Genomic DNA, 25,665 nt, shown 5'->3' with positions numbered 1-25,665 from the left:
AAGAGTGCCATGGAGTGTTGAAACCAGACCTATAATTCCTCACCTGATAAGTAGTAATTTTTGATAGTCAAGTGATATTTGAAGATCTGTACTTCACTTGGAAAGATAAAGAACCAAAGGCCCTAATCAGATTGGTTAACTTAAACTGAAAACACACGAGGTGAATTGCTGTACAACTTCCTCTTAAATTTGAGATTAATTTATGACATGAACGGGCGGGGAAATGCATTGTGTCAAGTGGATCAGAAGGTTTCAGTTATGATTTTCTGCAGGTCTTTACAAAATGCGAGGTTAGTCCCTACTTGAGTTCACAACCTGAAAGTTTGGTGCCATGAGCACCAAGGTCGCAATGGTCAAACCCTTCCCCACCCAGACACTCTGGGTTTTAACAAATTACAACCCTTAAAATGGTGTCAAAGTGGGAACAGGTTTGAGAAACTCTGATCAACTGCATCTTTTAAATAATTGACATTGAGTTGTATTGGGGTTTATATAAATTCTTCATTGTTTTTAATCTATTAAGACTTGGAAGTATTGTGGTATCCTTTAATTCCATGAACTCCCACTTAATTCAGGCCCTGTTTTAGTTTTGTAAAATTAGAGTCACGTTTATGCAACCCTTACATTGTGAGCTTAATTCCATAATTCCAACATTGAAAGAGTGAAAGATGGCAATCCTCTTGTTGATCGGTGAATTGCAGTCTTACATCTGCCTTGTCAAGTCTCTGCAGCCAGATCAGCAAAGATCAGAATCCCTTGGGCATTTAAGGAAAGTTCAGTAATACAGATAACCGACTAAACTTTTCCCTCTTTGCCAAACATGTTAGTTAGTTGGAGATGAAGTACGCTGTACTTACTCACACGACTGATTAGTGTGCTTTTGAGGTTGGGTGTGAAGTGGAATAATCCATCACAGAGTTCTGAATTTTGAATATTGATTTAAGTCACCCTTTTCGATTTCCCTTGCCTCATTCCCAGAAATGATTTGTGAACAAACAGAATTTAACTTTTCTTGTGCGTGTACCAGCGAGGAACATTACTTCATTCTGTATCCCAATGCTGCTGACATGCTCACCCTTTTTCAGAGGTACTTGTAAGCTGTGGTTGGACCATTAGGAAGGTAATTCTTGAGATTCTCCTACTATCCAAGTCAGAAAGAGAAATGGAGCTGGTGTTGGCTTTACTCAGCTCTGTTGCTATTTGAAGTTAATGAACCATAACAGAAGGAGTTTTGTTGAGCCAGAAGGTGTAGGGAGGTTCGATATAAATTGTTTTATGGAATACTTGGATTTTTTTGTTTAAATTCTGAGGTTTTCTTGAGTATCTAAAAGATTCCTGAAGAAGGGCTTATGCCCGAAACGTCGATTCTCCTGTTCCTTGGATGCTGCCTGACCTGCTGCGCTTTTCCAGCACCACATTTTCAGCTCAGTATCTAAAAGATAAAGCAATTTTGGGGTAATATTCCGCAGCGTTTTTTCGTTTTGCTCCTTCTTTTGTAGACTCTGGTCTCCTGTCCATTGCTTCTTTTATGTCTTTTCATCTCATCCCTGGGCTTCTCTCAGTGTCTGTTTTCTCAACCAACATCCCGATTTCCAGCTGTACACCTACAACCAGCTGGGCAGGTACTGTGCAACCTCTGCTTCTCACTGATCGAGCATACTCTCTTTCATCAGACGCATGTGGGTAATGTGGGGGTCGGTGGAGGGTAAAGGGAAAGGAATTGTGCTGAGAAATGTGCACTCCTTTGCCTTAGTCGAGGCTTCACCTAGATGCAGCAAACTGCTAGTTGCCAATATACTGCAGACTTTATAATTAATCAGGAACGTGCTTTAAAAGGCGCATTACTGTGAAAGCAAAAGTTGAAGTTATGCAAGCAATCTGGAGCTGCTTGTGCTAACAGGATACTATTAAAGATTGACTTGTTTAACATTGAGTTGGATGTTCGAAAATAGTCTGTAAGAGTTAGCAGCCCACTGATCTTGATACATGTAGCTTTAAGAAATCTAAAATTCGATTTGCAAGCTTGAATTTTCCAATAGCAATGCCCCTTTAAGAGTACAATGTGTCTTTGGTGAACGTTTGAGGTATTCTGATGAATGTGAAAACTTAATTTGTATGTAACTGTCGCAGTGGACATCAGAACCTCCAACTACATGCAGCTACGTTTGTTAAAACCCCTGTCAGTTTAATAGTCTTTTCGGATTTTAGATCTTTGTTTAAATTGAAAGTACTGATAACCAATATAATTCAGGGCTCAGTGCTGCATTTAGTGGCATGCTGGACAAACTCACGAGCATTTTGGATAATTTTAGCAATGGCAGGATTTCTGTGTTGATTTATAATTTGAATTTAATCTTGTTTCAGAGCTATTTCATTTCCCCTTTTTTATATTTTGTTTTAAACTGCATTCAAAATGAAGTTTGATACTTTAATGCTTTTCTGTAGCTCATTCGGAAATTCCCACAGAAAACACAATTTTATGTCCCCCTTTTTGCATTGGAAGCAGCATTTTTGCAAGTTGACCGTTGGCATTTCTATCTGTAGCTGGGTTGTTCATCTACCATTTTCTTTCTCTTTGGAGAAACGGGCATGGCATTGATGGAAGGATAACTTATATGGGATTGTAACTGGATGAGCCACATAAACTCTGGCTGCTTGAGCAGCTCAGTGGCTGGATATTCTGCAATGAGTAACTGTCTAAAGCCTGGGAGGCACTTTTTGGGAGTGTGATGGAACAGTCTCTATGTGCTGGAATGAGTACTGCTCCAAAAGCAAGGAAAAGGCTTGACATTGTCCTGAGCAAAGCAGCCAACTTGGTTGACACCCCACCCATTGACTTGTTCGTCAACGGCACACATTTGTAGCAGTGTGTACAATACATAAGATGCACTGTAGCAGCTAACCAAGGCTGTTTTGACAGCATCTTCCAAACCCATAATCTGTGCCATCTTAAGACAATGGGAGCTACTGCTCCCTTACTAATGCTACCACCACCCAGTTCCCCTGCAAGCTGCACAACGTTTTGAATTGGAATCATGTCACTAAATCTGGAACACATCCTGACTGCACTGTGGGTGTACCTTCAAGAGGGCAGCATACCACCACTTCAGGGCAATTGGGAATGAACAACAAATAGTGATTTCAAAGGCAACCCTCCTATTCCAGAAATAATCTTCAATAAAAGCAAGTAACACAAATATACCCTGTGGTTACAGTGCAGCTGTGTACACAATCTGCAGTCAATGTGCTATGAACTTAACCTGTGTTAAATAGTATTTTTGCTAGAACGCTACATTTAAATGAACATTTATTCATTAATTAATCATGAGAGGACAAACAGCTTTGTCATTTTGCAGAAATGTAATTGTATTTCATGATAATCCAGTTTAATTGAAGACCTCTTTGTGTTATACAATGTGATGTGAAAATTTCGATATAATGGCCTTGATTATGTGGTAGGCTGTACTATATTTCTGAATAAATTCACACAGAATTACTGGAATTATTGAAAAATCATGCAGAATTTTAAATATGAATTATGTTTGTTGTGTGAATGTTGTAATATTGGAAAACTAACAGAAACTAGCACCCTCTCCCAGCCTGAATTAAATACCACTGGAAATTTGTAATAATTGTGTTTATGTAAATAATTAAAGAGACTGTTAAAAAAAATTAAGATTTTCTTTTGTGATCCAGATAAGCAAAGTTTTAGAAATAGTTGCCTTTTTTTCCTGTTAGAAACAGAAAAAGCAAAAGTATTAATAAGACACTTGAGCCTGCTCTGTCATTCAGTATAATCATGGATGATTATCCAAATGCAAAACTTGTTCCCACTTTCTCCGCATATCATTTGCTCTCTTTATCCCGAAGAATACCTAACCCTTAAAAATATTCAATGTTTTGTCCTTAAATACATTCTATGGCAGAATATTTTGTTTGTTCACCATTATCTGGATGAAGAAATGTCTCCACATCTCACTTTTGAATAGCCTAATCCTATATCCTTAAGACTATGACCACTGGTACTGGCTTACCCCACTATGAAGGCCAACATACCATTTGCCTTCACTGTCTGCTGCACCTGCATGCTTACTCTCAGTGACTGGTAGACAAAGACACCTTTAGTTGCACCTCCCCCTTTCCCATTCTATTCAGATAATTTCCCTTTTTGCTTTTGCAAACAAAAATCTGACATTTATCCAAATTATATTTCTTCTGCCACGCATTTTCTCAATCTCTCAACTTATCCAAATCACACTAAAGCATCTCTGTATCTTCCTCACTGTTCATCTTTCCACCCACCTTTGTGTCATCCACAAACTTCAAATAGTAATAGATTTCTCATCTAAATCATCATTATATATTGTGAATAACTGAGTTTGAACCACTGATCTCTGTAGTACCTCACTGGTCACTGGCTACCACTCAGAACATTACCTGTTTATTCCAACTCTTTGTTTCCTGTCTGTCAACTAGTTCTCTATCCATGCAAAGGCACTACGCCCAATCGCACATGTTATATGCTAATTTCTTCTGTGGGGCCTTATCAAAAGTCTTCTGAAGTCAAAGTAACATCCACTGGTTGTCCCATATCAATTCTATTAGTTATATCCTCAAACTTGCAGTAGATTTGCTAAGTACGATTCCCCTCTCTTAAATCCATGCAGACTCTGTCCAATCCTGTCACTTTTGGTAAGAAACTTGACTGTACTCCAATATAGTTTGTAAATGTATCTGTTTTATTTTAAATCCATTATTTGTAAATGCTGGACCCATGCTAGATCAATGAATTAGTGACTCTGAATTTGGGTTATAATGTTTTTTTTTCCATTAAGTCCTATCCTACTGTGTTAAGCAGACAGCACCAAGTGATCACTCTTAATTGTGAGTAACATTGAAAATAATATATTTTAAAAATGACATCCCAAAATACTGTGTCATTATAGTGCAAGAATGATTTTGCATTCAATAATTTGCAGATAAAATTGAACAGATTTGCGCTGCAATTTGGCCAGACTGAAAATTACACCAAAGTAGCAACTCTGCTCTCAAATTCTTACCTTGACACTGCCCAAGGCGATACTGATGGGACTTCACTTTGCTATTCTTGTTCACGAACTTTATTTCCAGGTATAATCCTTGAATCATTCTCGAGCTTGTAATTTTAGACAACTTCTGTTTTAGTTGTCAATATGTAAAGATCATATTGAAATGCTTTGCACTGAATGGTATCCAATCTGAGATTAGTATGTAATCTGATAGTAACATGCTCTGACACTTCTACGTTTGTATTGGCATAAGTCTATGCCAGTTATTTTTTCTGAAGCTTGTGTTTCCTGTGATTCTCGATGAAGGGCTTATGCCCGAAACATGGACTCTCCAGCTTCTCGGATGCTGCCTGACTTGATGTGCTTTTCCAGCACCATACGTTTTGACTCTGATGTCCAGATTCTGTGGACCTCACTTTCTCCTTTGAGTAGATTAAACCAAGAATATTTTTTTGTTGATCAAACTGCAATCGGAACCAATTCATGAAATTCAGATATCTCACATTTACCTTAACTATGTGAAGGCTAAGATGTTACCAAATTATTGTCAATAATTGGAACCATACTGGCAAACTCGTGCAGTATCAGTGATTTAGTAACCCTGAATTATGCAGATCTGTGAAAGAGACATTTTTGCACCCACTGTCCCCAACTCCTCCTGTTCATTTATTGTTCTTTTCAAGCTGCATGAAATGCCATTCAACTATTGATAGGTTACATAAAGCTGTGCCATGAGGCAGTGCCAATTGGGTCATTATACATCCTTTCAAATTCTACTTTACTTCTGCTTTGCCTGTATGTTGTATTTAGCGAGAACAAGGTCATTGACCGGAAAGATTAATAGTGCCTGACCTTTAGAGTGTTTCCAGATAGCGCAGCTGCAGTATTTTGTATTGCACTCAGTCATTTGTTGTTCTCACTTGTTTCTTTGTGAAAGATTACAAAATTAACTTGGATGAATGAATTTATGATTTCCTTTACCAATGTTGGGAGAAGAAAATGTCAGTGTTTCAAGTGCTGATAAATTAAAATAAACCGATAATCAGTGGACAGTGTTTAAAGGGATATGGAACAAATGCTGGCAAATGGGACTAAATTAAGTTGGGATATCTGGTCAGCATGGCCAAGTTGGAATGAAGGGTCTGATTGTGTGTTGTACAACTGTGATTTCATTCTCTCAATTATTCAAGAAGCTGAATACTTCAAGGAAGAAAAGGAGGATTTATGCAGCGAATGCACCTGAAATGATGATTGAGGTACATCAAACTCATTACCCTTCCCTCTGGGCTCTTCAATGACCAAACTTGTTTTGTATCTGAGTAACTATGTATCATGTGAATTGTTTCGCACAAAATATTTCGTTAGGATCTAGTGAACTATTAAGAAGTGTTCATTTTTAAAATTTAGGCAGCTAGATTGTTAAGCAAGAAAAGGTTAGCATTTTACTCCCTCTGAATCATTGTTCTATAAAAGGTCACAAGCTTTTTATCTGTTCTGGGCACTGAATATATGGAAGTCAATTCTGTTGGAAAATCTTTCATCGGTAATGTTACCACATATGTGGAGTAATTGCTTCTGGTCACTCTTCAGGCTATAGAGTCTAGGAAAGAAATGAGTTGGCCAAAGTTAGCAACATCATTTGGATTGATTGTGCTCATTGGGGAAACTTGCAGGATCTGGAGAAGAAACACGTGTTTCAGGGTATAAACCTGAACATTTGTTTTTCATAGAGCTTAGAATCTGACTGGAGCAGCAATGAAGCCAGTATTGTTCTTTAAATTTCCGAGCTTGCCAAATTGTTGTTGCTAAATGCAGGTTACATTATCAAAGGACATTTCACACACACACAGCTAGGAATTTGGTCCCAGTTTTGTCAGTCCATCCATTCGTATGGGCAAGAGGTATTTCAAATGTGAGCACTCCATTTAATTATTTGAATTAATCACCGAAGTATTGAAGTCCTCTTGGATTCTTAATTTCAAATTACTCAATGTGATTTTTTTTGTCCCCACTGAATTTGCCAAGCACTGGGCAGTTCTGGAATATTCCAATTATTTACAATAGATGCATTTACACTATTGAAGGCAACCTGGCATGTATGAATACCATCCATGTAGTCAAAAACAATACATAAATAACTTTATGAAGTGCTTACTGTACACCAACAACGCAAGTCACGTACTAATGAAACCGCAGATTGTCTCCCAAGTATTCCCACATCTAAACAGTGCATTCCAGATATGCTCATTATCACCATCTGGGAGCAGTCTCCCAAAGTGCTCCCAGAATTTAGAAAGTACACACACTGCCCTCCAAAGCTAAATCTGCTGCCACAGGCTTCACTCTCATTGCATACAATGACATTTATTATCCAGTTCTTTAATGTGACAATTGATTTTACAAACAATTTATAAAATTCTTCAAATCCTGAAGAAATATGATGTCAGCTCTTTGTAGAAGTGAATGGAAACTGTGATGTTTGATTGACCTTTAGCTCTATGTATCAGATCTAACAGAACTGTTAGCAAGATGTGGGATATTTCCCACAAACTTTGTTTAAAAAAGCAAAGATTATGCTCTGAGACTTAAGTGTTCAATCAGGTATGATCAAAAAGCCGTCCAAAAATTGAGAGTTTGATTTCAGCTCCTTTGAAGAGACGTGCTCTCGGCCTTCAATTTTGTGACATGTGCTCATTCTTTGGTAAAAGTGGCTGTGTGCAACACTGCAGGATGTTGTGCTGAAGTGCCTATGTGGGTGGATAAGCTTTATTACTGCTGTAACGTGGCTAGTTTTGAGATGGAATGTTACTTTGAGTTAGATCTTGTTTATAAACTGAGACGTGCTTGTGTAACTCAAGTGTGGACACTATGCTCATGTTTGCAATGAACCTTTCACTTTTGCAATTTGTATTTTTCCATTCTGTTTTGCAAATAAAGTTCAATATAGCAAGCACAGTGCTGGAGAACCGCAGGTCCAGCAGCATCTCCGAGGGGAAAAAAATACATTGTATTTTCCAAGTTCAGTGACCTTTTTCCGTTCAGACGAAGAGTCAGTGAACTTGAAATGAACTTTTTTTCTCTCTTCAGCGATGCACTCAGAGCTGCTGAGTTTCCCCAGCACTTTGTTTCTGGGACTCAGATCTCCAGCACCTGCAGTTTATTGTTTTGTTATAAATCCTATGATTCGACTTGGGGAGCAAGAGGCAGCAACTGTGATCAACTAGGATAAAACTCCCCAACCATGACAAAACAAAAACACATAGTTCTTTATATTTTGCAAAACACTACTATAAATAAGAATTACGATTATGCTAAAAGAAGGAAGGCATACCTTGTCTCAAACTTGCTACTCATCTTTGAGGATTAATCTGTCAGAATTGTGTTTGCTCACTTGCTCTGTGATCAGAGTCCACAAATGTCCCGGTTCCAATTCCTGGCCTGGGCCCAGTTACCACATTGCAGTGGGGTGGTGAGCTTTGTGTCAGCCTGAAATTTTTGTTGAGAGCAACATTGCAGGTTGAAGTTGACGGTTTTGACTAAATTGCGTCATCAAACTTGGAGGAAATCCTTCTGAATGTATTGATTAACTGGACTTAGCCAGTTTACATGCAGCCCTGTTAGTAGTGCTGTAATATTCTAGGATGTGTGAATTGTACAAGGAGTCCTTGCCCTGAATTTTACTCGTGTTGTGAAACTATAACCCAAACAGTGTTGAATTTAAAATGTAAGAATTATACGTTTTGAGCTGCAGGTTAATATCCAGATTTTAGAAATGAATATCAGCAGCTTGCTAATACTTTCTTTCTCTCTGTCCCGTACTGCTTGTATGTCCATCAGGTTCCTCACTAAACGGGAGCAGAAATTGATGCATCAGCGACAGCAGGCAGAGGAGCTGCTCGGGTGGAAGCGGCGGTTCGATGCTGAGAAAGCTGTGACTTGGCGAATGCAAAAACAGGCTCTGGCTGCTTCAGGCAAGGAGCACAAACCAAAAATGGCAAAGAGAGAGGCAAACGAGAAGATTTCAGAATCAAATGGTAATGTCAGCCTCTGTTTCATGTTTCTCTTCGAGACAGTAATGCATTTCCTGTGGTTTTGACTGCTTTCAAGTGCGCTTTCTTATCGCTGATTGTCATGGCACGAGTGAGGTGGAGTATTGATGTAGAAATGTCATCAGTCTGGATTAATGCAGAAGAAGCGAGGTGTAAACTGGCCTTTTACTTTGCCTGTCTCATTTATTCAGGATATCGCATTTCCCGAGCATCTGCGGTGATCTGTTTAATCAACATAGCTCAGATGTTGGAATTATCATCCTTCTCAATGGTACCTTGATACTAGAGTCGAGTGCAGTTTCCCACTCACCCTCTTTGGAGAGGCTGTAGTTTCAGATCTTAATTCTTTTTACTGCCAGCGGTTGTGTATTACATGCAGAGTTGAGAAGAAGCAAAAGTTATTATCAGTGTCAGAGCTTGAATGTTGTTTTCGCAAGACTATGTAGCCACTTTGTTAACACAGAAAATCTAATTTTCTTTGCAGTATTGATAATTAATTTCATTCTTCCCCATTAGCAGTAACATAAAACTATAACCCCAGTACTGCATAGAATGTTGTACTTTGACTTTTACCGGATATGTCTGACAGTATGTGAGTTAGCATAAGTTGTTTTTCATCAGTGAGCTGGGCATACTCAACTTTCTCTGGGTCACTGTTTCTAACTTACTCCCCTTGTGACGTTCTGACTCATATCTGAAAAAAAATGCATTAAAAGGAGGATGGAGTTGTGAAACAATCATGTTGAATTGTGTATCTCACTTTAAGCACTGTCAATCCATTGCTGTATAAATGTCCCGTGTAGTGTTATTTTCTCCAGACACATGCAGTGAGGAAGAAAATCCTGTGCCATCTTGCTCCCAGTCCCACAGTGACAGTTCAATTCCTGAGGAGGTTAGATTTTTCACCTACACAGACTCTGGAAACACCATAAGCAGCCGTTAGAATGACCACCATTCCTGACCATAGGATTTTCACAGATGATGTTTATTCCCAGGATTTTGAACATGTCGCAACACACAGTAAACAGGTAGAGAGATATGTTGCATGTTTTTTGCTACTAAAACTGTTTCTAATGAGACCATAATCTCATATAAGGCTACAGAAAATAGAAAGTCCTTGGCTTCACTCAATATCAATCCCAGGTGAGCTGGTCCTAGTAGCACCAGGGGTTTTGCAATTAATTTCCATATCTCAATGCTAGAAAAGCATGGTTATTTACAGGAATTCTCATCCTGCTTCTGATAACTACCTTGATGCTCCTACTGAGGAATATCTTTGTACCTCCATCATAGATGTGAGGGCCACTATTCAGTCTTCACAAAAACCATGTGGACAGGGTGCCACTGGGTACCCCAATTGCTCAAGGAACTCTGTCTTGACAAAATTGAAAGCATTCATAGATGTCGGAAAGAAAATATAAATTGTATTTTCTTGACAGCTCCTGACATAATTAATACTTGGATCTTGAAAGAGTTGAAAGACGAAATAGTATGGAATATTGAGTGTGCTTGTTCCAAGAGAACACAGTTTAAGCAGAGACAATTCTGTTGAGACTATTACTGAACAGATATGATCTCGAGTTGGGAAATCTTCTGGTCTTCAAACATAATTATTGGATGATCGATTTTCACGTCCACAACATGGGCTTAGCAGGAATGGAATTCTGGAAGGGAATAGAAAATTCACAGATGATGTTTATTCCCAGGATTTTGAACATGTCGCAACACACAGTAAACAGGTAGAGAGATATGTTGCATGTTTTTTGCCAGTGGGCGGCACGATGGTACAGTGGTTAGCACTGCTGCCTCGCAGCGCCAGAGACCCGGGTTCAATTCCCGCCTCAGGCGACTGACTGTGTGGAGTTTGCACGTTCTCCCCGTGTCTGCGTGGGTTTCCTCCGGGTGCTCCGGTTTCCTCCCACAGTCAAAAGATGTGCAGGTCAGGTGAATTGGCCATGCTAAATTGCCCGTAGTGTTAGGTAAGGGGTAAATGTAGGGGTATGGGTGGGTTACGCTTCGGCGGGTTGGTGTGGACTTGTTGGGCCGAAGGGCCTGTTTCCACACTGTAAGTAATCTAATCTAATCTAATCTAATCTAATCTAATCTAATCTAAAAGAAAATGTGGGTTGGAGAAAATGGGCATTCTGCGAGTGAATGAGCAATAGAACGAGGGGAAAATTGGGCATTGTTTGGGATCAAGAATTCTTTAGAGGGAATGCGAAACATGGGAGTGGGAAAGAATAAGACTTCTGAGAGGGAAATTGAAATAGGAGTGGCCGAGAATGGATACTTTGAGAGAAAATGGGAAACAGGAGACGGAGAGAATGGGAAACACTGTTGGCAGGGGATGGGAGATCTGAGGGAATGGGAATTCTGAGGCTGAATGGAAAATGGAGGTGTGAGGGGAATGGGAATTCTGAGTGGGAATAGGATCCATGGGAGTGGGATGAAACAGAAATTCTGAGAAGTAATTGGAAACTGGAGCGACAGAAAATGGGAATTCTAAAGGGGAATAGGAATAGAAATGTGGGAAAGTATAGGTATTTTGTGTAGGCATGGGAAATATGTGTGGGCTTGGTGGATAGCTGTGGGAGGGGGCTCTGGGTTGGCTGGTCTTCGGAGGGTTGATGTGGACTCAAAAGGTCTGCTTCAACACTTTACCAAATCTCAGATTATCGATCTCACCTCCGTTCTTCCACTGCAGAAACCACGGCAATGCCTTTCATTCTTCCAGACTTGAAGATTGTATTATACTACCTGTTCTACTCCACAAAGCCGGTTTGTGAAGGACAGAACCAATCATTAAATTAATGTACATGATTATACATTGCAGGCAAGCGATTTGTATTCCTTCATTTACAGTCTTTGAGAATTTCAATTTTCATTGTTCCATTAATGGAAGAGCCTTCAGTTACTAAGACAGTGACCTCTTTAATTCCCTCCCTGAACTTTGCTTCTATCTATGTCGCTTTCCTCTTTCAAGACACTCAAACTGTATGAAAGATGTCACATCTGCCCTTGGATCACTATGAGGTTCAGGAATATGTTTTATTCTATTTCTGTGGAGCTACTTGGCTTGTTTTATTACGTGAAGGATTTATGGTAAATGCAAGGTTTTAAAGGTAAATCAGGAAGAAAACAGGTAACTGCGAAATAAATCGGTCACAGTAAATTTCAAAAGTGATGACTATGCTTGAAAAATCGCAACTTTAAGATGTGGAGATATGATGGATGTGTACATGCGCTTGTTTTTTAAAAAAAAGCACTATTTGAAAAGTTATCATGCATGAGATTAATTGGCATGGAATTAAGGGAGGCATACCAAACTGGATTTAAACGAAGGGTGGAAAATTGAAAAAGGACTTGGGGAAGTCCCAGAGTGGTTCAAGTCAGTAGTTGTGTCTGGTAGGGCTTGCTTCTCAGGGCATTTTTCTTTTCGGTGTTAATTTCATAATTTGATTATGTGCCAAGCATGTGGTGTTGAAAATCAGAATATTGTAAAATAAGAAGAATGTTTAGTGTTTTGGAAAAGTTAAGGAAGCTGTGAGGCGGTTTGAGAAGAAGTAGGAATGTTTAAATATGACAGGTAGAATTGTGTTGGCGGGTGCGTGTGTGGCAGTGTATTTTTTAAAAATTTTAGATTATAAGTACCAGTAGTAATTGTAATTTGAGTGGGAGCAGACCAGGTGCTATGAAGGATGGTGATTTGTAACAATAGGTTCATAGAGCAATAAAAGCTTTACCTCAAATCTGTGCTTTATATTATGGAGTGAATAGAATTCAAGAACTTCGGAAGAAAGATTGTTCAACGCCCCCATAATTCTAGATGGCCTAGTGGTGTTGTCACTAATCCACCTAACCGCACATCTTTGGACTGAGGGAGGAAACACACGTGGGTACAGGGGAAAAGTGCAAACTCCACACACAATTCCTCATGTGAGCAGTGCTAACCACTGAGCCACCATGACACCCAGAGGGAAGCTTGAAATCAATCTCCTTTCTTATCCTACTTCTTCCTTTCTCATAACCTTTAAAAATATTGTCGGAATGGAATTAATGTTTGCTTCCTTCTCTGGTTTTTCAGTCTCCTTCCTCAAAGGTGACTGAGAGTACATCAAAGCAAGATGGCCAGTTAATCAGCTCCAGCGTCAGTGCGCATGGCAGACCTATTCTAAACTCCCGCCAAGCGGCTGACAGCTGGTCATGTGGCGGCTGGTCTGATGAATCTGTTTCTGTGACACAGTCAGGTAGGAAATTTCAAACATGACCAAGATTCACAGATGTTACTTCAAGTGATTTGATGTGCTTCGAAATTCAACACAATGTGCATTTATTTTTTAAAATGTAGCATGGCTGAGAGTATAACACAACACTGAGGAATGGTCATTCTCGAGCCTATTGTTTTGTGTGAAAGTGAGAATAGCACCTGATGTGGGCTTGATGCAGTATTCAGTAAAGGAATTTTGTTCTACTTTACTTGTGGGCTGTGCGCATTGCTGGGTGGCCAGTATTTGTTGGCCATCCATTATTGTCCACAGAGCAGTTTAGTATCAGTCAACCACATTGCTGTGGGTCTGGAATCACCTGGAGACAAGACCAGGTCAGGATGGCAGTTTCCTTCCCTGAAGAACATTAGTAAACCAGATGGGTATTTTTCTGACAATCGAAATTGGATTCATGGTTTTCATTAGAGTCTTAATTCCAGATTTTTTATTATGTTGAACTCGAGTTTGACCATCTTGCGTAGTGGGATCATAACATGAATTCTGTCACAGAAGGTTTTCCCTCTAGGTTTGCTTATTACTGTATTGTCACCATCATTGAGGTCGACAGCCCAGAGTAACTCAGCAGAAGTGTGTTGGATTGTCTGTTAACATGTAGTTATGTCAGGTTCCATTGGAATCCCTTGAGATCAAACAGTAAGAGCTGAATACTGATGCAGGTTTGATTTCATTGGTCTGTAACTTCGGTCATGTTGCATCTGTCTAAATTGGAGAAAGAATACCACCAGCTTTTCAGAAAAAAACTGCATACAACGGAAGTATTCACCAAAGAAAAAATCAACTCAAACTGTTTCTGACTCCGCAGATGTATCTCTTTGCTAGTCCCGCCTCCCATTTGCTATCTTCAGCTGATCCAAACCCTTTATATCTCAGCAGCATATTCCAGCCTTGAGTGAACCCAGCATTTACTGACCACAAACCTGTCTCTGTAAAGTTACATGTTTCCTCCCTCACCATCCATAGCTCTCACTAACAGACTTGATAATTCCATCCTCTTCTGGTCAGATGTTTCTCCTTGTACTCCATGAATGTGAGCACTTCCAAAGCTCTGCTGCCTGTATTCTGGAAAGAGCTCTTGTTGTGAAAATTATCAGCCTGTCTTTAATGACTTTTGCCTCCTAATCTTCTAACTTCTCCAGTCTAATTGTCACATTTTTGAAAGTCGTCCATGATTAATCCCTGCCTTACCTTTTGACTTTTAGTCTAACATCGTCCTCCAACCTCTTATGATTTTAAGTTCTCTGACTGTTGCATCTCTTCCAGAGTTAACCTAAATCATGGCCATGCATTGTAGCCTGATTGCAGAATTCCTTTCCAAATCCCATTCCTCTCCTGTCCTTCAAATGCACATCTTTTGCAAGCTTATATTCTCTAGCTTCTCATTTTGTCTATTTCCTCAATATGGTTCTAACAGTAATTGCATCATGCTTACCGATGCTGACTGCTCAGATAGTTCTGCCGTGTGATCGGCCTGTGTGTATGGTGACACTGCAGTTCTGATTCGTTGGTGTGTATGGCGACACTGTGGCCCCCAAGTGGTCAGCGTGTCCATTGCATGAGGGTTTTGTCAGGGGCATTGCAGGTTTGGTTAAAGTTGTTGAACAGGTTGAGAGAAGTGTGACCAAGTGTTATGCAGGTTCGCATATATCTCTTATCTACTAATGTTAGTGTCCAAATGAGTTTGTTTGTCATGAGACCTGTTAACATTCATTGGGTGGATCTACTACAGAAACTACGTCAGTCCAGAGTGATGTTGAGACCAGGATGCTTGCACTGAAGGACGAACTTATTAAGTGCAAGTCCAATCGTGGACAAGCTGAAGAAAGAGCACAAGAAACATCAAAAGGAGCGATTGAAAGCGCAGGAAGCCAGCCTCATCAAACAACTACAGGTGAGATTGAACCCACCATTACGCTGCGGATTTCAGCTGGGGATGTTTGGAAAGTGCGACCTTGAAGAGATTGCAGTTCAGAACATTTCACATGTTTCCATATTACGTTTCCAAAACCAAATCAGCATCCATCTCCTTAAATTAAATTGTTGGGGGCTATGAATTTTTGTTCTTGACTTCTTAAGAAAAAGTGATCTAGCAGGTTTCCTTCCTCTTTTTTTTTCTCCGCCACGAATAAGAGTTTATATATTCTGCTTAACTTTCATTCAAACCTTTTTCCTCAAATTCCTCTTCATAGCCTCCTCTCTTCCTACTTTCAAGAGCTTCCTTTGTCCAATGGTACCTTGTATATTCTGATCTTATATTTCATTCTTCCTCACCGATATCTCACTATTCTTTAATAAAACAGCTTTGGGGCCTTTTTCTTGTTAAATGCTGCATATATGGATTGCTTTAATGTTGAATGGTGTGTGCAAGGCCTTGAGCGGAAAATCAGGAATAAATAAACTTGTTTTTGATGACATTCAACCAACTGTGCTTTTTGATATCCCTGTTAATCTTTCTTAATTTTGTGCTCAACAGATTTACATATCAAAGTTTGTGAGAAGATTTGTAACTTGGGTGCTCGTTGCTGTGGTTCTGTTCGCCGAGCTGGAAGTTTTTGTTGCAAACGTTTCGTCCCCTGTCTAGGTGACATCCTCAGTGCTTGGGAGCCTCCTGTGAAGCAACGAGCATCCGAGCTACAAATCTTATGAAGCGCTTCACAGGAGGCTCCCAAGCACTGAGGATGTCACCTAGACAGGGGACGAAACGTTTGCAACAAAAATTTCCAGCTTGGCGAACAGAACCACAGCAAATTTACAGATCACTAAAATTAGATTTGTCATTCAGAAAAGTTTGTCTTGTGCAGTTAGCAAAGTAGTGTCATGCGTACTTCTTTTAATCCCAAAGTTTAATGTCCTCTTCTCACCATATTGCTTTCAGTCGTATGATGGGATTATTAAGAAGGCCCAAGCTAGACGCAATAAAGATCTTGATGCTGCTAGCTCGAGTTAAACCAAAGCGCAGATTAAAACTCTGCACTCCACTGCTACTGAGAAGCCAAAGATTAAACCGCTCTCTCTGCAGAGGTACCTTCAGTAGTGGATGTTAATTGTATAACCTTATGAAGGGATGCCTCTTCTTTTTCTCTTTTATACCCGAGTGGGACCCCTTTGTTTCCAAATTATTGGGTGACTAAATGGTTCTTAACTTAAGGAGACCACGACATTTACAGAGACTTTACAGCAGAAAAACTTGCCTTTTGGCCCAACAGACGGGTGCACATACTTAGTCTCCATAGGTGTATACCCCCACTTTGTCTCATCCCATCACTGCATCCTTCTGTATGTTTCTCCCTGAGATACCAATCCAATTTCTCCTGAAAGATATTCATGATATTCACTTAAGCATTCCTGGTACTAGTTGTCATGTTGTTCCATGTTGTCACTTTTGTAAGGGAAGAATGTTTTGTTTTGAATTTCTGATTTGATTCATTAATGTTAACTTCCTGTTCAGGTCAGCCTCACAAGTGAAAACATTTCTCCGTCCATGACAGTTTCAGAACCTTCATTTTTAAAGTTCTCGACCAAATCTCATTTTTAAAGTTCTCAGTCTAGTCACTATCTTATACAGTTAATGGTAGGGCCCTGGGGAATGTTGCTGGAAAAAAACGATGTCTCGGGATGCAGGTATATAGTTCCTTGAAAGTGAAGTTGCAGGTAGAAGGGGTGGTGAAGAAGGCATTTGGAATGTTTGCCTTCATTGGACAGAACATTGACTGTAGGGGTTGAGGCATTACATTGCAGCTGTACAGGACATTGGTGAGGCCACTTCTTGAATACTGCATACAGTTCTGGTCGCCTTTCTATAGGAATGATGTAAACCTTTAGAAAGTGCAGAAAAGATTTACAAAGATGTTGCGGGGACTGAGTTCGAGGAAGAGGCTGCACAGGCTGAAGCATTTTTCCCATGGCCTATTGGAGGCTGATGGGTTTTCGTAGAGGTTTATAAAATCATGAGGGGCATGGACAGGGTGATTGGCCAAGGTCATTTTCCCAGGGCATGGGAATGCAAAACTAGAGGGCAAAGTTTTAAGGTAAGAGGAGGAAGATTTAAAAAGCACGTGAGGGGTAAACTTTTCAGGCTGCATATATGGTTTGAGTTGCCAGAGTGGTGCAGAGGAGTACAATTACAACTAGAAATGTTTTAAAGGCATTGGGATGGTACTTCAATAGGAAGGGTTCAAAGTTTGTGAGAAGATTTGTAGCTCGGGTGCTCATTGCTGTGGTTCTGTTCGCCGAGCTGGAAGTTTTTGTTGCAAACGTTTCGTCCCCTGGCTAGGCGACATCATCAGTGCTTGGGAGCCTCCTGCGAAGCGCTTCTTTGATGTTTCCTCCGGTGTTTATAGTGGTCTGTCCCTGCCGCTTCCGGTTGTCAGTTTCAGCTGTCCGCTGTAGTGGTTGGTATATTGGGTCCAGGTCGATGTGTTTGTTGATGGAGTTTGTGGATGAATGCCATGCCTCTAGGAATTCCCTGGCTGTTCTCTGTCTGGCATGCCCTATGATAGTAGTGTTGTCCCAGTCGAATTCATGTTGCTTGTTGTCTGTGTGTGTGGCTACTAAGGATAGCTGGTCGTGTCGTTTTGTGGCTAGTTGATGTTCATGTATGCGGATTGTTAGCTGTCTTCCTGTTTGTCCTATATAATGTTTAGTGCAGTCCTTGCATGGTATTTTGTACACTACATTCGTCTTGCTCATGTTGGATATTGGGTCCTTCGTTCTGGTGAGTTGTTGTCTGAGCGTGGCTGTTGGTTTGTGTGCCGTTAGGAGTCCTAGGGGTCGCAGTAGTCTGGCTGTCAGTTCCGAGATGCTCTTGATGTATGGTAGTGTGGCTAGTCCTTTTGGTTGTGGTATGTCCTCGTTCCGTGGTCTTTCTCTTAGGCATCTGTTGATGAAGTTGCGCGGGTATCCGTTTTTGGCGAATACCTTGTATAGGTGTTCCTCTTCTTCTTTTTGCAGTTCTGGTGTACTGCAGTGTGTTGTGGCCCTTTTGAATAGTGTCCTGATGCAGCTTCGTTTGTGTGTGTTGGGGTGGTTACTTTCATAGTTTAGGACTTGGTCTGTGTGTGTGGCTTTCCTGTGTACCCTTGTGGTGAATTCTCCGTTTGGTGTTCTCTGTACCATCACGTCTAGGAATGGGAGTTGGCTATCCTTTTCTTCTTCTCTCGTGAATCGGATTCCTGTGAGTGTGGCGTTGATGATCCGGTGTGTTTTTTTCTATTTCCATGTTTTTAATGATTACGAACGTGTCATCAACATATCTGACCCAGAGTTTGGGTTGAATTTGTGGTAGGACTGTTTGTTCTAACCTTTGCATAACTGCCTCTGCTATGGGTCCCGAGATTGGTGATCCCATGGGTGTTCCGTTGATTTGTTCGTATATCTGGTTGTTCACTTCGATTAACAAAGCCCTAGCCAGAGAAACAATAGCCAACCTACTGGACATACAGAACAGAAAACAGGATGCTGAACCTATCAACAAAGACGGCATATTTAAACTACTGGACTTGTGCCTCACAATACACAGGAATCCAATTCACGAGAGAAGAAGAAAAGGATAGCCAACTCCCATTCCTAGACGTGATGGTACAGAGAACACCAAACGGAGAATTCACCACAAGGGTATACAGGAAAGCCACACACACAGACCAAGTCCTAAACTATGAAAGTAACCACCCCAACACACACAAACAAAGCTGCATCAGGACACTATTCAAAAGGGCCACAACACACTGCAGTACACCAGAACTGCAAAAAGAAGAAGAGGAACACCTATACAAGGTATTCGCCAAAAACGGATACCCGCGCAACTTCATCAACAGATGCCTAAGAGAAAGACCACGGAACGAGGACATACCACAACCAAAAGGACTAGCCACACTACCATACATCAAGAGCATCTCGGAACTGACAGCCAGACTACTGCGACCCCTAGGACTCCTAACGGCACACAAACCAACAGCCACGCTCAGACAACAACTCACCAGAACGAAGGACCCAATATCCAACATGAGCAAGACGAATGTAGTGTACAAAATACCATGCAAGGACTGCACTAAACACTATATAGGACAAACAGGAAGACAGCTAACAATCCGCATACATGAACATCAACTAGCCACGAAACGACACGACCAGCTATCCTTAGTAGCCACACACACAGACAACAAGCAACATGAATTCGACTGGGACAACACTACTATCATAGGGCATGCCAGACAGAGAACAGCCAGGGAATTCCTAGAGGCATGGCATTCATCCACAAACTCCATCAACAAACACATCGACCTGGACCCAATATACCAACCACTACAGCGGACAGCTGAAACTGACAACCGGAAGCGGCAGGGACAGACCACTATAAACACCAGAGGAAACATCAAAGAAGCGCTTCGCAGGAGGCTCCCAAGCACTGATGATGTCGCCTAGCCAGGGGACGAAACGTTTGCAACAAAAACTTCCAGCTCGGCGAACAGAACCACAGCATATTGTGATGCTTGCTGTGATCATCTAAACACTTCTTCAAGGCTGCAATGTTTCATGCATTTGTCACAATTTCAGATGCTGCAAGACCTTTTGAGGATCTCCAGCAAATTTTGATTTTAATTGCCGACTTCCACCATTTTGCTGAAGCACATAGAGTCATAGACATGTATACAGCTCCGTATTTTGTTGACTCTCATTCCTGGGATGGGAGGACTGATGGATGACGAGGGACTCAATCCTCGTTTAATCCTCCTTTCCTTTGTCTTTTTGAGCTGCTGACTGCATCACTAATATTCTACCGGCCATTCCCTGTCCTGAATCTGACCCATCTAAGCTTACACTTTAGCTCCATCCCCTTGCCAGAGCAGATAAAATCTCACCAATGGAACTGACAATACCTCCCTCGAGGAGATTTCTCCCAGCTCTGCCCAGGGGTAACCGGTCAGGCTAGTACAGGTCCAACCTAACCCAGAACAGGTCCCAGTGCCTGAAGAATCTAAACCCTTCTCTGGTACATCACTTCTCCATCCACACATCCAGCTGATCCAACCTCTTATTCCTGCTCTTATTAGCACGTGGCACTGGTGGCAAATCTGACATGAATATATTTCAGGAGTTGCAGATTAATGGATCTCTGATTTTCCTTTATACAGCTTTCAGGCCCTCATCCACCTTTAATAGCGATGCCTTTGGTATCTGTGTGTTCCACAACCACGGACTGTTTACCCTCCAGCTCCAAAACGTCCTGCAGCCGCTCCATGATATCGCAGATCGTAGCATCAGGGAGGTACATACCATCCTGGATTAATGGCTGCAACCACAGAAGTGACTGTCTGTGCCCCTGTGTGCTGAATCCCCTGTCACTATAGCCCTGTCACTCTCATTCCTCCTGTTCTGTCCAGCAGAGCTCTCTGTATTGTCATGACCCTGGCTGTTGCTGACTTCCCCTGAGAGCCACCCCACCCATTCCCGCCCCTACAGAATCCCAAGCGGTATCTCTGTTCCTGTTTGAGAAGGTGATGACCACTGGAAACTCCTACACTCCCATCCTGAACCTTTTACTTGAACTGACGGTCACCCATTCCATTTTTGCCTGTGTAACCCTCACCTGCAGTGTGACTAACTCACTAAACGTGCTGTCCATAACATCCATTGTATCACAGATTCTGCACAGTGAGTCCACTCACAGCTCCAGCTCTGAAGATCAGTTTCCCAGTAGCTGCATTTGGACACACTTCCTGCACACATAGCCGTCACGGACATTGGAAGCGTTCATTATTTCCCACATTGTACAAGAGGAGCACACCACGGGTCTGAGGTCTCCTGTCTCAATATCTCTCTAGATTCAACTAGTTACTCCCATTAAGAAAATTCAAATGACTAGCAATCTTCCTTCACTTCAAACATTTCCATTATAATCAAAAGCCCCGAACTTTATTTAAGCTGATATGTTATACTTTAAAAACTGTTAACAAATACTCAGCAGATATCACTTACAAACTGGCTGTTCCCATTGGGACCGTGTGAATTTCTGAATGGTCTGACTAAAACTGAGTTTCAGCTTCACCTTCTCCCTGTCTCACCTCACTCTGTTTTCACCTGACTCCAAAACACTCTCACTGAGCCAAGCAGCACTCACAGTGCAGCCTTGTCATTTTTATTGTCTGCTCACACCTACACTGCCCTCAGCCTCCTGTACTGTTCCAATGCATCTCAATGGGAGCTCAGGAACAACACCTCATCTTTCAATTCAGCCCTTTGTAACCCCAGAGTCAACATGGACCTCAGCAGTTTCTGGATGAACAGAGAGTTGTGAGAATCTGGAACATTCCACCTGAAAAGTTGCTGGAATTTGAGTCCATAATGAATTTTAATGGGAAGTTTGCAGGCAATTGAAAATAAGGAGTTTGCAGGTTAACAACCTGAAGTGGGTGACTGAGTCTAAATCTGACAGTTCACACAAAGAGACGAGGTGTAATATGGATAAATCTGTGCTCCTTCTTATGCCAATACCACCTTCCTCAGCTGCAGGGCCCAGAACAGAGCACATACCCCAAGGGCGATCCAACCACAAATTTGTACATCTTTCTGCATTTGCTTGACAAAACTATGAGATACTTTTCCACAGACAGAACAGACAGACCTTTCTCTTTCCACAGTTAAATGCCAATGATATTCAGATTCTGATAACTCCACTGACTGTAGAAACTTGTTTTTGAGATCCAGGCCTCAATTATTCTCAATTAATATCCTTTAGTAAGAATTCACAAAACAAAACTCTCAGTCCGTGCACTATGATACGTAAAGACAAATATTTCTCTTGATAAGTGTTTGCTCCTCTTCAGCTCGCCCCGCCCCACCCAGGAAGAGGACATGTGCATGTGCCTTGCTGTACTTGCCCCCAATAAAGATGGCACCCATAACCCATCACCTATCATTACCTGAGGGCCGCAGCCATTTTCCCATTTGCTGTTTACATGGGAGCAGGAGTTTCTAATTCAGGACGAGCGACACTCCCAGTCTAAACTTAAACATTTCATCTGGTTTCAGCTGGCACTCTCCCTTTCCCGTTTCCGCCTCCACACATAAAGAGTCATTCTGGGTCCAGTGTCCCTTCCTCAGATCAGATTGTAGGAATTCTAATTTTCCCAGCTACCGTGTGGAAACAGGGCTTCAGTCCAACAAGTCTACACCAACCTTCCAAAGATTATCCCACCCAAACCCATTTGCGGATGCTATTACTTTACGTTTCCCCTGACTAATGCAACTAACCTACACATTTCTGAACACGACGGGAAATTTAGCTTGGCTAATTCACCTAACGTGCATATCTTCGAACTGTAGGAAATAGGTACATAATACATGGGGACAGAGCGCAAAGAGAGACAGGAATATATGGAAGGACAATGGAATGGATAAAAATCTGGCTGGGAGGATCAATAGCTGTTAATGGTATGTAATGCCAGGAACCTGTGCCTGGCAGCATCTCAGGAGGTGGTGGAAATGGCAGCTGATGATCTACGTTCTGCCTGCAAAAACGACCCTGAGCTTCCAGTTGCCTTGCACTTTAGCACAAGCCTGTTACCTGGCGAACATCTGACTCATGCTGACTGCAGTGTTTCAGTGAGGCTTGATGCAAGCTGGCAGAACACTACAGTACAGACAAAATGGACCCCGATTTCAAGGACTGCAATTTCTCCTCCCAAGTGGCCATCAATACCCTCCAGTGTACCTCCTCCACTTCCTGCAGCTCTGCTCTCAAACCCCAACAAGGATTGAAACCCCCAGTCCTCACCTTCCAACCAGATACAACACATCATCCTCTGCCATTTCCACCACCTACAATCAGACCCGAACACCAGAGATATATTCCCTCCCCACCCCTTTCTGAATTCCGCTGAGACCATTCACTCTGCGACTCCCTCATTAGATCCATGCTCCCTAACAAACCACCCTCCATTTCCAGCACCTTCGCTTGCCATTGCAAGAGGTGTAGAGCCTGTGCCCACACCTCCTCCCTCAGTTCCATCCAAGGACCCAAAGGATCCTTCCACATCCAGCAGAGATTTTCCTGCACATCCAAACATCTTACCTATTGTGTCCTTTGCTCTCTATGTGGTCTCCTCTACATTAGGGAGACAGGACGCCAACTTGGTTCAGGGGGCATTTCTGAGACACATGCACAAACCACCTCCACCGCCCTGTGGCTGATCACTTCAACACTCCATCCCAATCATCCAAGAACATGCAATTCCTGGGACTCCTCCACCACCAAATCCCAGCCACCCGACGCCTGGAGGAAGAAAACCTCATCTTCCACCTTGGGACACTTCAACCACACGCCATAAATGTTTCCTCATCTCCCCTCCCCACGGTATCCCAGATCCAACCCTCCAACTCGGCACAGACCTCTTGAACTGTCCCACATGTCCATTTTCCTTTCCAATTATCCACTCCACCCTCTCACCATTACCCCTCTATCTACATATTGCCTTCCTAGCTCCCTTCCTATCAATCCCACACACACCCCAGCCCTCTTACCACCCGCCAATCCTGGCATTCCTGATGAAAGGCTTATGTCCAAAACGTCAATTCTCCTGCCACTTGGATGCTGCCTGACCTGCTGTGCTTTGCCCGTGCCACACTTTAACACAAGCTGGAAGAACAACACCTCATCTTCTCCTTGGCGACCCTGCAACCCTCTGGCCTCAATGTCAAATTCAATAATTTTAGGCCCTGAACGTTCCAATGTCCTATCGCCCTAGCCCCCCATCCCAAAGACCAGGTCTTGTTACCACATAGACTGCCATTACACATTACCTATGGTTAGCCACTAACAGTCTCCATTAACAGCTATTCACTCTCCCCCAGCCAGATCCTTTGTCCAACTGCTCCCGTCTCTTTCTTTGGACTCTATCACCAGCTATCATTTACTCTTTAACCCCTACCTTCTGCATATAAACCGACATTTTGTTCTCTCAGTAACATCAGTTCTGAGGAAGGGTCACTGGATCCGGAATGTTAAGTCTGATTTCTCTTCACAGATGGTGCCAGACCTGCTGAGCTTTACCAGTACCTTTTGGTTCTTGTGGGTGATTTACAGCATCCGCAGTTCTTTTGGTTCTAATTTACCTGGAATTTCTAATTCAGGTCTCGCAGCATGAAACCCTTCTAGCCCACACTAACTCTCTTTCTCTCCCAGTCTCTGCTGTCTCGCCCACTCCCTTCACACTCACTGGGTACTTCCCTCACAGTGACACTGCGCCTGCACAGCTCATGGGTCACGTTTTGGCCCGCTAGACCCACCCCTCATTTATTCCCATTGGCTGGAGGGTCACGTCAACTCTCCTATTGGTCTGAAGCTGCCGTCAATCACCTGGGCCGCATTGTGACATGGGTGGTGGGGTCCTCCCAAGGAGCATCGGAGGTTGAGGTGTGACCGCATAGAGATTTATAAAATCATGTGAGGCATGGATATGGTAAAGAGACAAGGTCTTTTCTCTGGGGTGGTGGAGTCTAGAACTAGAGGGCAGAGGTTTAAGGTGAGAGGGGAATAAGTTAAAAAGGACCCGAGAGGCAACTTTCTTTCACACTGGAGTTGGTGCGTGTCTGGAATCTATTGTCAGGGGAAGTGGTGGAGTTTGCTACAATTATACCATTTGGCATCTGGATAGGTATATAAATAGGAAGGGTGTAGAGGGATATGTGCCAAGTATTGGCAAAGGGAATTAGATTAGGTTAGGATATCTGGTCGGCGTCGAACAGTTTAACCAAATGGTTTGTTTTTGTGCTGTACATCTGAATGACTCTGTCCTGGGATGAGCTTCAACATTCACAGTGAATGGGGCAGTATCACCAAGCACAGGGGCTGGGGTCTATTCAGCCCATTGGGGCTGTACTCTCTCCCTCTGGAGATGGCGCCAGGCTTTCCCAACTCCCCTCCCATTTGCCTGGAGTACTCCAAATCCTTCCTTAAAAAAGTCAAATTCCAAATTTGTTTCGACAATAACTACTGAATCTGCATCCAGCTGTCATTCAAACTGTTCCAGATGCTCAGAACTTACTGAGTAAAATCATCTTCACATTATTACCCTGCATTGTTTGCCAGTGGCCTGAAAGTAGTTACTAAAAATTGTGACATGAAAAATTTCTCACTGTCTCTATTTAAATTAAATATTCTGGAAACAAATCTGCTCCTGATCGAAATCACTGCCGAACCATCTCTGCTCCAAGGAGAGTGATCTGAACTTCTGTTAACCCTCCATAAATGAGAAACCCATTTTAATTTTAATTTCTTAGTGTCACAGC

General features: G+C 42.0%; 1 protein-coding gene across 1 annotated transcript in view; it reads left to right on the top strand.

The window, feature by feature from the left end:
* The window catches only part of LOC148147019 (uncharacterized), a 205,592-nt gene that overhangs the window by 69,734 nt on the left and 110,193 nt on the right, over nucleotides 1-25,665 (top strand). Inside the window, exons 5-6 of the mRNA XM_087996851.1 lie at nucleotides 8,886-9,082; nucleotides 15,110-15,271. The gene's annotated coding sequence lies outside the window, so the exon portion shown is untranslated. The remainder of the gene's footprint in view (nucleotides 1-8,885; nucleotides 9,083-15,109; nucleotides 15,272-25,665) is intronic.

This window comes from Chiloscyllium plagiosum, unplaced genomic scaffold, assembly GCF_037043375.1.
Source record: "Chiloscyllium plagiosum isolate Xiang-an unplaced genomic scaffold, Cpla_swu_hap1 HiC_scaffold_18, whole genome shotgun sequence".
In the NCBI taxonomy this organism is placed as follows: domain Eukaryota; kingdom Metazoa; phylum Chordata; class Chondrichthyes; order Orectolobiformes; family Hemiscylliidae; genus Chiloscyllium; species Chiloscyllium plagiosum.
Note: the sequence above shows the minus strand (reverse complement) of the source record. Positions and strands in the feature narration are given on the sequence as shown.